The following is an 11,053-nucleotide window of genomic DNA, read 5'->3' as shown; positions in this document are numbered from 1 at the left end:
TCCTCCTCCTCCTCCTTCTTTTTAATGGCAGAATCCCAAAAGGGTCACAAAAAGAGTTTTATGCTGCATTGTGGGGTTGGTTTACACCATCGGAGAGGGTCGTTAAACATCTGTGTGGCCTCGCTGATTTCGGAACGGTCAATCCACATGCCCGTGCAATCCTCACTTCCCTTCAGAACTTCTCATGAACATTTTACATTTTTAGTCATTTAGCAGACGCTCTTATCCAGAGCGACTTACAGTAAGTACAGGGACATTCTCCCCGAGGCAAGTAGGGTGAAGTGCCTTGCCCAAGGACACAACGTCATTTGGCCGGGAATCGAACTGGCAACCTTCAGATTACTAGCCAGACTCCCTCACCGCTCAGCCACCTGACTCCTAACACAAAGTGTCGGACTACAGAGACCAGAGACCGGGCATCTCTCTGTAGTCCATTGGGCAGCTCGTTTTATTGGCGTGCTAATTCCCCTTAGTTAAGAGCAAAGTTGTCCTCGGACCCCTCTCCGCCCACTGTAACTTCTAAAGACCCGTCGGTTCTTCTTGAACGGAGCGTCCGTCTTATCTGTTGGTCCCCGTGTCAATACTAGGATGCATCCGTCTCTTTTAATTGCTCTCCTATTGTCCCAACAGGATCTGTCTGCGCCGCTCTCCTTTCCCCCGAGTGGCGCCTATCTCTCGCTTTTGACCTCCTCCCCAGCTCTCTCGCCCCTCCTTCCCGCTCTCTTTTGGTCTCTCCCCTTTCTGTGGTGTGTCGCGCTGTTGCTCTCTCGCAAATCCTCCGTTGGGCTCTCACGTTGTATTCTCAGTGTCATGGCAGTGGCCTTAAAGCAATCGATCCGGTAGAACAATACACCATTCCCCTGATGCAGCCTGCGTCTGGGTGGAAAAAGGGTTTGTTTACGCTCCCCAGCAGCAGGTGGAGTGTGGTCCCGACCCCAGAATAAGAGACCTTGAGGCGGGTTCGGATCCCACAGTGAACCGCAGAAGCATACAATGATGGCGATCAAGGCTGAGACCTGGTCTAATACAGGAATGCCTGAATACAATGCCGGCCCTGGAATAGGCCTGTCCCATCTGAGTGTGTGCGTGTGTGTGCGTGTGTGTGTGAGGGGAGACCTATGTGAGCCAGTCGCTCCTTACGGTGACCAGCGTGGGTCCCCTTCCTTTCTTTGAGTCACTTCCTGGTCACCGCATTCCAGAGCTGGCTTTCCCAAACGCTGCTCATGGTGTGTGTGTGTGTGTGTGTGGCTCAGGATGTGATGGTCCTACTGTGTTCACACAGAACCCCTGGTGTTAAAATAGCCTTGAAGAGTAGACTGGCTGACCCCTGTCCAGGGAAGTCACCCTCGATTCACCCTCCCCCGCTCCCCCCCCCCCTCATCCCCCTTCCTCACCCCCACCTCCCCCGCTCACAGAGACAGGATTAGAGGGTTGTGTGTCTGAGAGGGTTTTCTATGTCTGCAACCTTTGGCAGAGTGAGCGTGTGTGTCTGTGACCTATGGCGGAGAAAGACATAAAAGATGTGCGTGCCGTTGGTAAAGAAAGAGTGTGTGTGAAGAGTGTGTGTGTGTGTGTTGACGTGCTGTCTGAAGGGGGAAATAGCTTGGCACTTCCTGGTTCCAGGGAACACCAGTCAGACCTCTTGTTTGTAGATCTATTCTGAGCTTCATCTCTGGCACACACACAGGAAGCAACCAGTACCTCTAGTACAGTACACATTCTATACACTGGCAGACACACAAGGACAAGTTGTTTGCAAACAAAACTTATATAAGAACTTCAGCTCTTCGAACTCCAGAGCACATCAGGGAGAACGTGTACACGCCGTAGAGACTCCGTGGTACAGGGAGGAAGGAAGAAGTGCCGGTCAAATCAACAAAACGGGAAAACAGCTTGTTCTCATAAAATGACTTTAATTGGTGTTTGATTTCATACAGCAGATATGGTTCACGTACAACAGATTCAGAATAACACTGCGACACAGACACACCTGTGCCCCACACTGCGACACTGACACACGTGTGCCCCACACTGCGACACTGACAATGAACTGTGACAGGGACAATCACCTCTTTGTTTGATAACTATGTGGTGGAAAGCTGGACAATACAGTTTCTTCAGTGCGTTCATCTTTGTGTGGGCTAGATAAGTGACTCTATGACTGAGTCCTGGTTGTGGACCTAAGTTCCAGTTTTACGGTAAACACTGAGTTTGAGTACTGCAGGAGTACAATATCGGTTACAAATGTGTATTAGTTAACGGTTGCATTAAATGGTTCAGCAGGAGGTCACATGGTCTCCCTCAGACCAATGGGAGGAGAGGAGACTGCCCTGGGTCAAATGCTAATTAAAAAACAATCAAATGCATCAGCCAGGCTTGATTGAACTCGCTTGGCAGTGTAACTTGTAAAGCAGTTTCCAAATGGGCCAATGTTCAAATGGTGCCAATTTGGCTACGTCAGACGAAAGCAAACAATCGGAAAAGATTTGACACAAGTCTGGCACAAAGAGATATATGCATGAAATCAAATACAGACGTTAAAAATGCAACATTGCAAAACAATCAACATGAAATACATACGTCTCATGACATTCCACACGTGTGTGTCTTTGCAATGAAAAACTGAACAAATGACCTGTGTGGCTTTTCACCAGCCACTTCACAGTGCTAACTGACCGTTTCACTGCTGTGTGTTAGGCCCGCGAAACCGACTGATGACCAGGTTGTCGCCGGGGCAAAACAGAACGACAGACCAATGAGCTACGCCACATCTAAATTCACATTGCCTTCTTTCATGTGGTCACACACTTCCATCTCTCAGCACTATGACTGACCTGTTTGTAAGAGGCTGCTGCTAAAACAGGTCAGGAGCGGTTAAGCGGAGTTCATTATCTACAACTGGAATTAATAGTTTGCAACTGACCTACTTCTGACTATTCTTCAGCATACCGTACAGTTAGTCACTGCATTTGACGGCGACCATACAAGACCACAATATGGCACCGGACCCAAGAGGTTTCAACAAATGAATTGATGCTCACATGACACAGGAGTTATAGCAGTTCATCTTTCAGAGGTACATCCAGGACCAGGCTCACCCATCCACCCACCCATCCATCCATCCATCCATCAATCCACCCATCTTTCCTTTCGACTGAGTCCGTCTGTCCATCCATCCATGGCAGACTGGTCCATCCAACTGCAACTGAAGACCAGTCGCTACTGAGTCCTCAACTGGTAGTCTGAGAGAGAGAGAGACCAGTATTTAGTGCATGCACAACAGACTGTCAGACTATGGATGCTGCGTTCTCCTGTGGTTACAGAGTGGCCAATGTTGGCGGACACGTGTTAGAGAGAGAACACCAGCCTGGTTGATTCCACCTTCGCCCCACCTCTACACCCAGCGCAATTCGCATCCATGTTATCTCACACACACACACACACACACACACACACACACACACACACCCTAACCGAGGGCTGTGTTTCCAGCCCTCTGCGTCCCTCAAGCCCCAGATGAGGTGTTTGTGTTTAGCGGAGGAGCCGAGTTCCTCTGCTGCTATGCTTGGCGTGGCCGCTGGTAAATAAACCACGGACGTCCATGAGCTGCGAGCACAGGAAGCTCCCAGCTGGACCGGCTCTGGTTTCCTGGTCCGCGCCAACTCCTGTCTGCTTATCTGCTCTGGAATCTCCGCGGTTTGGACGAGAGGTGAGCGTGACATCCGCACTCCCTCTCTCTCCCCGTACCGTAACACGCACGCGCGATCCAGACACACAAACACGTGCGTGCGCATGCGAGAGGAAGCCCCGGAGCGCGTGGTGAGCGCGTGGCGTGCGCGGCCCCATGTTCGGGACCCCCCCCCCCCCCCCCCCTTCCAGGAGGACGTCTTCTGTCCCGGAGTACCCGGCATTCCTCTAACGGTAATACAGCAACGCCGGCCTGTGCTATGGAGACAGAGGGCCGTGTGCAGGACCAGGCCCGGGGAGAGTTTGCCTCCTGAGCCCAAAACTATCTGGATCCCATTTGTCTCGAATCATATCTGCTTTAAGAGGAATTAAGTGCAAGGCCTTCGGCTGGGGGATTTTGTATTTTTTTTTGCGGTTGCTAGGGGATAGTGGGGGGGCACTTGAAAACAACAGCGAGCCGGGCCGACTGGTGTTGTTCAGTGGGTTGAATCGTACGACATATTTTGTAATTCGTTTAACATTCGACTGTGGTCGAGAGAGAAATGATTTGCCAAATTCAGGAGTTATGAAGCGTTCAACACAGACGCCACAAGGTCTTACCGCACGTACGTACACACGGGAATGCGCGCCACACACACACACACGCACGCATACATTGCACAGGCGCGCACACATACCCAAAACATGTTTATGTCTTCTGTGGCTATAGTTTCGGAAAAGCAGGAAATTGTCTGAAACCTTTTTGGGGGTTGAGAATAAACCTGAACATTTATAGACCTTTTAAACAATGTCAAAATAGTTTTACAGCACATCCTAATAAAATAATGTCTACATAACACCAAGTCCTTTTTCAAACCAATTTCCACAAACTCCAGGGGCTTCACAGGCCCTTCTATCATTCGCTCATCACACAGACTGTGACCAATGTGAGTGACTTCAATCGTGCACACGCCACAAGCGAGACAATGGGTCTCTCAATCTTCTGCCCCCCCCCAGCCCCCCCCCCCCTGCCTACCCCCCCTCAAAATGACGGCCCTCTCCACCATCAAACACTGCCTGGTTTCCTTTCTGGCTTTGGAGCATGGGAACATTAAAGGGGGGGTGGGGGAGGGGTGGGGGTACGAGGCAGCTCGAGTCACCGGGACAAGACTCTGGTGAGGGGAGTGAGGGGTGGGGGGTGAGGGCTGGGAGATGAGGGCTGGGGGATGAGGGCTGGGGTAATTGATAGCCTTTGCTGTTCCCGTATGGCAGGTCTTTAATTTGGCCTTGTGCACCCCCCCCCACCCCCCCTTTAATGCACACACACACACACAAGTACCAAACACAGAATAACGACAGGACTAGCCGTGAGTGGCTTTGCTGACTCAATACTTTTTTACCTCACCAAACACACACCAACACACACATTCCTGCACCATCTCCCTGGTCAACAACAAAGTCCTGTCAGTTTAAGGATGTAGTCATTAGGGGTGAGGTCACCAGGACAAGCACACACACAACATTCTCTTCATATCACAACATACCTGCCCATCAGGACCAGCAGCAGTTAACCCTAAACGGCTCATCCAATCAGCCACAGTTCAGCTCCAGCCAACCACAGGCCTGTTTGGGCCTTTCATATCCACAATCCTGCTCTCAACTATGACCTACATCCTCAATGAATAAAAACACTGCACCTCTCTCAGGGTGATATGAAACGTGTCAATTCTCACAGCTTCATCTTTCGATGTTTCGAATGACGGCAGGACGCGAGAGAACTGAACTGGGATCAGTTTGACCAACACAGAAAGAAAGGACACTTCTCCTGGTCAGCTTCTCCTGGTCAGAGATGTTCGAAACCGAGATATGTTTTATAAAAAAAGCAAACTGAGGTACTTCCTCACCTTCAAACGGTTGAATTTGGTTTTGGGGGTCATGGAGATATAGGGGGGGGAAAGACCCCCAAAATGGAGTGGAGAGGAGCAACTGCACCACAAGTGAGGAGAGGAGCAGCAACAGTTTGCGAGGGGGCGAGTCGTCACTTTACAGCTCGTTACAGCAGGCTGGTACTTTCAACACTGGAAGCTGCTGGCGTTTCCGCAACCTTCCATCTGACATCACCTGCCAGCATCGAACAGTGGGTGGCGAGTGACAGCCGAGGCTCATATGTCCCACCCCGCTCTGGCTGACACCTCGGGTCGACGGGGAGAAGGGCATTCTCGGGCTAGGACGCTGCATTCCTCAACACTGCTGACGCTACGGGCACGCACACACTGACCGGTTCTCCGAACACAAACAAGCGTAAATCAGAAATGAGCAGCTTCAGAGTTATCGAATCGAAAGAACGGCAGGGTAAATAGATTCATGTAGCTGAGATACAAAGGTGAATGTTGCCCGATGATGAACTGAACCATAATCGTCTTTAACATGGTAGTAAAGTGTTATATATAGGATATGTATCTGCTGTGATGGATCTAGTGATAGATGTGACTGTTGTTATGTACACAGAGATAAACCTGCTGTTACAAGCCTGGTGTGTTCCATATAAAATGCACTGGACATAAGTAGTCTAGCAGACAGGCTCATGTTTGTTTTATTACATCTTATCAGCACAGTTTAGAGAGAGAGAGAGGGGGAGAGAGCGAGAAAGGCAAAGAGAGAGGTAGAGAGCAAACGAGAGAGGGGGAAAAGAGAGGAAGGGGAAAAAGATCGAGAGTAGAGTGAGAGTTCTGAAAAAGGATAGCGAGATCAAGTCATAAAAGAGAGAGAGAGAGAGATAAACGGAGGGAAAGAGAGACTGCGTTTTTCAACAGGCCCAGAATTCCCCTACTCCACATTCCTAAATCATTCCTGGGCCGAGCTCTCTGGCAGCTGTCCCAGAGGCACAAGGTAACATAAACATTTAAGAGCAGGGGCGTGCACGGCCGCGCACGTGGGATCCCAGCGGGCCGCTTACATTCGTCATCCCCCGACCCTCATACAGGAGGGGTCACACTCTCTGGCAAGGAGAAAACGCCTCCCTCTCCTCTCTCTCTCCCCTCATCTCTCTCTCTCTCCTCATCTCTCTCTCATCTCTCTCTCTCTCTCTCTCTCTCTCTCTCTCTCTCTCTCTCTCCTCATCTCTCTCTCTCTCCCTCTCTCTCTCTCCTCATCTCTCTCCTTCTCTTCTCTCATCTCTCTCTCTTTCTCTCCCCCTCTCTTCTCTTCTCTCCCTCCTCTCCTCCCCTCTCGTCTCTCTCTCCCTCCTTGGGCAGCCTTCCCTTCCCCCTCCTCTGGGCTCCGCGTGTTCTCTCCCTCCATCCCTCCGTCCCCTGAGAGCTACGGGCCCTGTCTTCCCTCCTCTGTTGTTTGGTTCTGGTTCCTCAGATGTGTTCTGGGGGGGTTTGGTGCTGGAGCCAGTGGGGGTGTCGGGGCTGCAGAGTGGCTCCTAACTCATCCAGCCTAGCCTCCGCCGGCCCCCGCAGACCCCGACGGGTGGATCTGGTCTGTCGAAACACACACGCTCTCGCTCACACACACTCTCACACACTCTCACACACTTTCACACATCCACGCTACAGCCAAGATGAAGCTGTCCAACTCTGGGATTCCAGCTGTCACAAATTTTTTAACTTTCTGCTCAAAATATAGCCCTTACATTCAAGAACAGGGCCAGCAGTCCTGTTGTCATCTCCGCATATTATGAACTAAAGCCCCAGATAGGAACTTCATCATGTCAGCGGTGATCCTGTTGAGTCTACACTCCTAAAGGCTTCTGTTGAGTTGTGTCTTGTCCTACGCCGTCTGCAACATGGAGTCCGTGACAGAAACAAAGGCGCCTACCAGACTTGGCCAAGACACGCACCAACACACACACACACACACACACACACACACACACCACACACACACACATCAATACACACACACACATCAATACACACACACACACACGGTAACAACACACACACACACATCAATACACACACACACACATCAATACACACACACACACGGTAACAACACACACACACACACTGTACTGCAGCCCCGGCCCCTTCCTCTACGTATCACCGTACCAAAAAGCCCATCACGAGGCAGGCTGGGGAAATGGATGGTTTCCTCCCGCTGATACGGACCACCATTAATATGTTAGCAGGGTCTGACTCTGCAAAGACAGGACAGGGTGTGTGTGTGTGTGTGTGCACATGTACGTCTCTGAACATGTGATTGTGCGATAGCTAGCTGGTGGCGGCGGCCAAGAACAACGCTATTGACAGCTTCCTTCCTGCCAATCAGATGGAGGAGTGGGAGGGGCCCTGTCTGGGCAGCTGTGGAGATAAGGTGTTCATGAGGACCTGGAGAACCTGGCAACCTCCCTTCCTCTGTTCATGAGGACCTGGAGAACCTGGCAACCTCTCTTCCTATGTTCAAGAGGACCTGCAGAACCTGGCAACCTCTCTTCCTCTGTTCAAGAGGACCTGCAGAACCTGGCAACCTCTCTTCCTCTGTTCAAGAGGACCAGGAGAACCTGGCAACCTCCCTTCCTGTTAAACGTCACAGATCTGACGATTGGTGGGCAAACGTGAGGGAAAAGGCTAGAAAGATCAAGTAATAACAGAGCAAGAGAGAGGAAAATAAAGAGAGAGGAATAGAAAAAGAGAGAGAGAGACTGCAGAAAAAGACTTCCTGAACCTCCCTTTCTTGTGCGTGCATGTGTCTGTGTGTGGCCGTGTGTGTGTGTGTGTGTGTCTCCTTACCTCCGTTCTGTGTGATATACCTGACCCAGGGCAGGGCTGGTAGCCACTCTTCTCAATGATCTTCAGGTAACGCACCTGGGGAGGCCGAGAGAGGGAGAGAGGGAAGAGGAAGGGCGTGTTTACTTGTCGTTGTGTGAAACGGAACACAGTGAATCCCACTCTCGCAGAACAGCTCGGGAAAACAAGCGATTGGGCAACACCCCCACACAGAGTCTTCCTCCACGGACGGTTAGGCCACAGAGACAGACTGCGTGGTCGGGACGACCACAGCATTCGACAACATCCTTGCGCAACGCGCCGACTTGGCCTCCACACTCGCGCGACATGCATGGGGTCACAGTACGACGGCAAAGTGACGACGCGTGTCAGGTAGACTTGCAACGCTATTTCGAAAGGCTTCGCCCGTACACTGAACACCTGCCTTTGATCCATCCCCCCCCCCCCCCCCCCCACACACACACACTCAAATAAGCACACAGGAAAACACTGTCAGACAGTTTTTGATCGTGTGTACCGCGATCACATTTCTCACGCTCAGGACAGGGAGATGGTATACAGAAGTAGTTTGTTTTTTTCTCCAGAGCTGCTGATATTAATACTCCTGATAGAGGAACTGGCACCGCCGAGGCCGTTGGGAAATCACAGCGAGCGACACTACGTCTCACACACTCCACCCGAGGGCACAGGAGCAGCCCACAGGCTTGGACCCGCGTTGCATCATTTCTCGCGCGATTGACGCAACAGGTCTCTACTACACTGCGGGGGGAAAGAGAATGAGAGAGAGAGGAGAGAGGAGAGAGAGAGAGAGAGAGAGAGAGAGAGAGAGAGAGGGAAAATGTATATATAACAGAGACTGAGAGAAGAAGAGACAGAAGACTGTGAGTAAGCAGAAAACAGCAGAAAACAAATAAAGTTAACCACACTGACCTCCCCCGCTCCAATTCCAAACATCATTAAACCGTCGTCAATTAAAACCGAAGACAGTCAATCACTCTGGAAATACGTGTGTGTGTGTGTTTCTTTGCCGATCTTATCAGGAGATTTCAGCTTCATATTCTTCTCATAAAACAAACTGACAGGGAGCGGTTATTGGACTGACTTGCTGACTTTAAATGAGAAACACCTTGAGGTTGGGGGAAGGGAGGGAGATGAAGCCAGGGGGGGGGGGGAAATGGAAGAGAGAAAGACACACAATGAGAGAAAGAGACAGAGAAGATGAGTGCAAAGCAGAGAGAGAGAGAGAGAGAGAGAGAGAGAGAAGAGAGAGAGAGAGAGAGAGAGAGAGAGAGAGAGAGAGAGAGAGAGAGAGCTGCCCTAAATCTTAGATCTAGATAAGACAGTTTGTAATAACCGAGGGAGAAAGTTCCAGAGGCTTCGACGCCTGACATGGTGTGAATGGGCCTGTGCGCTCACAGCCCAGATATCAGCACATAAAATATGGAGTCTTGATCATAGCCACATGGGAAAGGTGGTCTTCAGGTCTGGGGAGGAGAGCCGGGGGTGCATCAGGGAGACATCCATCTCCTCCAGTTTATAATGAAGAAACATTGGCTGCGATTGGACCGGGCGCGACAGAAACCAGGCCGCGATTGGACCGGATGCAATGAACACAGGCCGCGATTGAACCGGATGCAATGAACACAGGCCGCGATTGGACTGTGTACGGAGCGCAAAGCGTTTTCAAAAGAACCTGGTTACACGACTCAAATATTCACCCCCAAAAAACGACCGAACCGCAGCGTTACTTCCTCCCATCCCCACTGACGAAGACTTCCGACCGAGTCAGGTGTTAGCCCCGGTGTCAGTGAGGTCAGTCATCCATCAAGACACTCACAGCAGCCGAACGCATACACCCCCGACGATATCGCTAACCGGGGACAGGCCTTGGGGAGGGGAAATCTACAGGCCGCATTCCTCCACCAATCAAAAAGGGCCGCTGGCGCAACAACAAAAAAAGGCCAACCGGAGGGATAAGCGAGCTTCGGCCCTTCCTCGGGGGTAGGGTCATCTGTCAAGTGGGCCGTCGGAGCGGTGCTGTGCTCGGGACAGGACGCGCAGGGCAGTTACCTCAGCCGTCACGGCGGGAGTGCACAGGCAGGGGGGGGGGGGGGGAGCTGTGATTTAGGGTTCCCCAGGTCGGCGCGATCGATGGGAGGTGAGATGCCGTCCTTCGTTTTTCCGATGCGCGCAGAATATTTACGTGGGCTGGGTTGCGTGTGGGGGGGGGGGGGGTTTTCTGACCTCGGAATGGGGAGTCTAGACAGCAGGGGGGAGGGGGGAGAAGGGAGGGGGTGGGGGGGGATTGTGGAAGGGAGAAGTCCCGGTCTCGAATTCTTTTCCAACTTCAAGAATCCGAATGTGTGGGACCTTATCGGTTCGGCCGAATACAAGATGTCTCGTCTACGATTATTTTATTTCTCTCTCTCTCGCTCTTTTCCGATCAATGAATCTCTCGAACCTGGAAGAGCCCGGACGCAACCTCGTCACGTCCACGCTGATCCACCGCAGGCCAGCTGACAGAACCTGACAACTGGGACAGAACGCAGCCTGCCAGACACACAGGAATCCCATCCAGTTGATTTGGATCGAGGTCTTTGGTCATTCTCTTTGTAACCCAGGTTAGGGAGGATAGCTGACCTGCCATAATC

At 51.4% G+C, this 11,053-nt stretch overlaps 1 long non-coding RNA gene and 1 pseudogene across 1 annotated transcript; both read right to left on the bottom strand.

Annotated features, from left to right (window-relative positions):
* Positions 1–1,893: 1,893 nt before the first annotated feature.
* On the bottom strand, positions 1,894–8,562 carry LOC134011103 (uncharacterized). Its single transcript, XR_009928372.1, has 2 exons — positions 8,406–8,562; positions 1,894–3,242 (listed from the first exon to the last, which is right to left on the bottom strand). It is a non-coding gene; the product is annotated as an uncharacterized LOC134011103 (long non-coding RNA).
* A 1,292-nt stretch (positions 8,563–9,854) lies between these two features.
* LOC134010843 (AP-1 complex subunit mu-1-like) overlaps positions 9,855–11,053 on the bottom strand; it is a 4,439-nt pseudogene continuing 3,240 nt past the window's right edge.

The sequence above is a fragment of the Osmerus eperlanus genome, chromosome 24, assembly GCF_963692335.1.
Source record: "Osmerus eperlanus chromosome 24, fOsmEpe2.1, whole genome shotgun sequence".
NCBI lineage: Eukaryota > Metazoa > Chordata > Actinopteri > Osmeriformes > Osmeridae > Osmerus > Osmerus eperlanus.
This window is presented reverse-complemented; position numbering and strand designations above follow the sequence as displayed.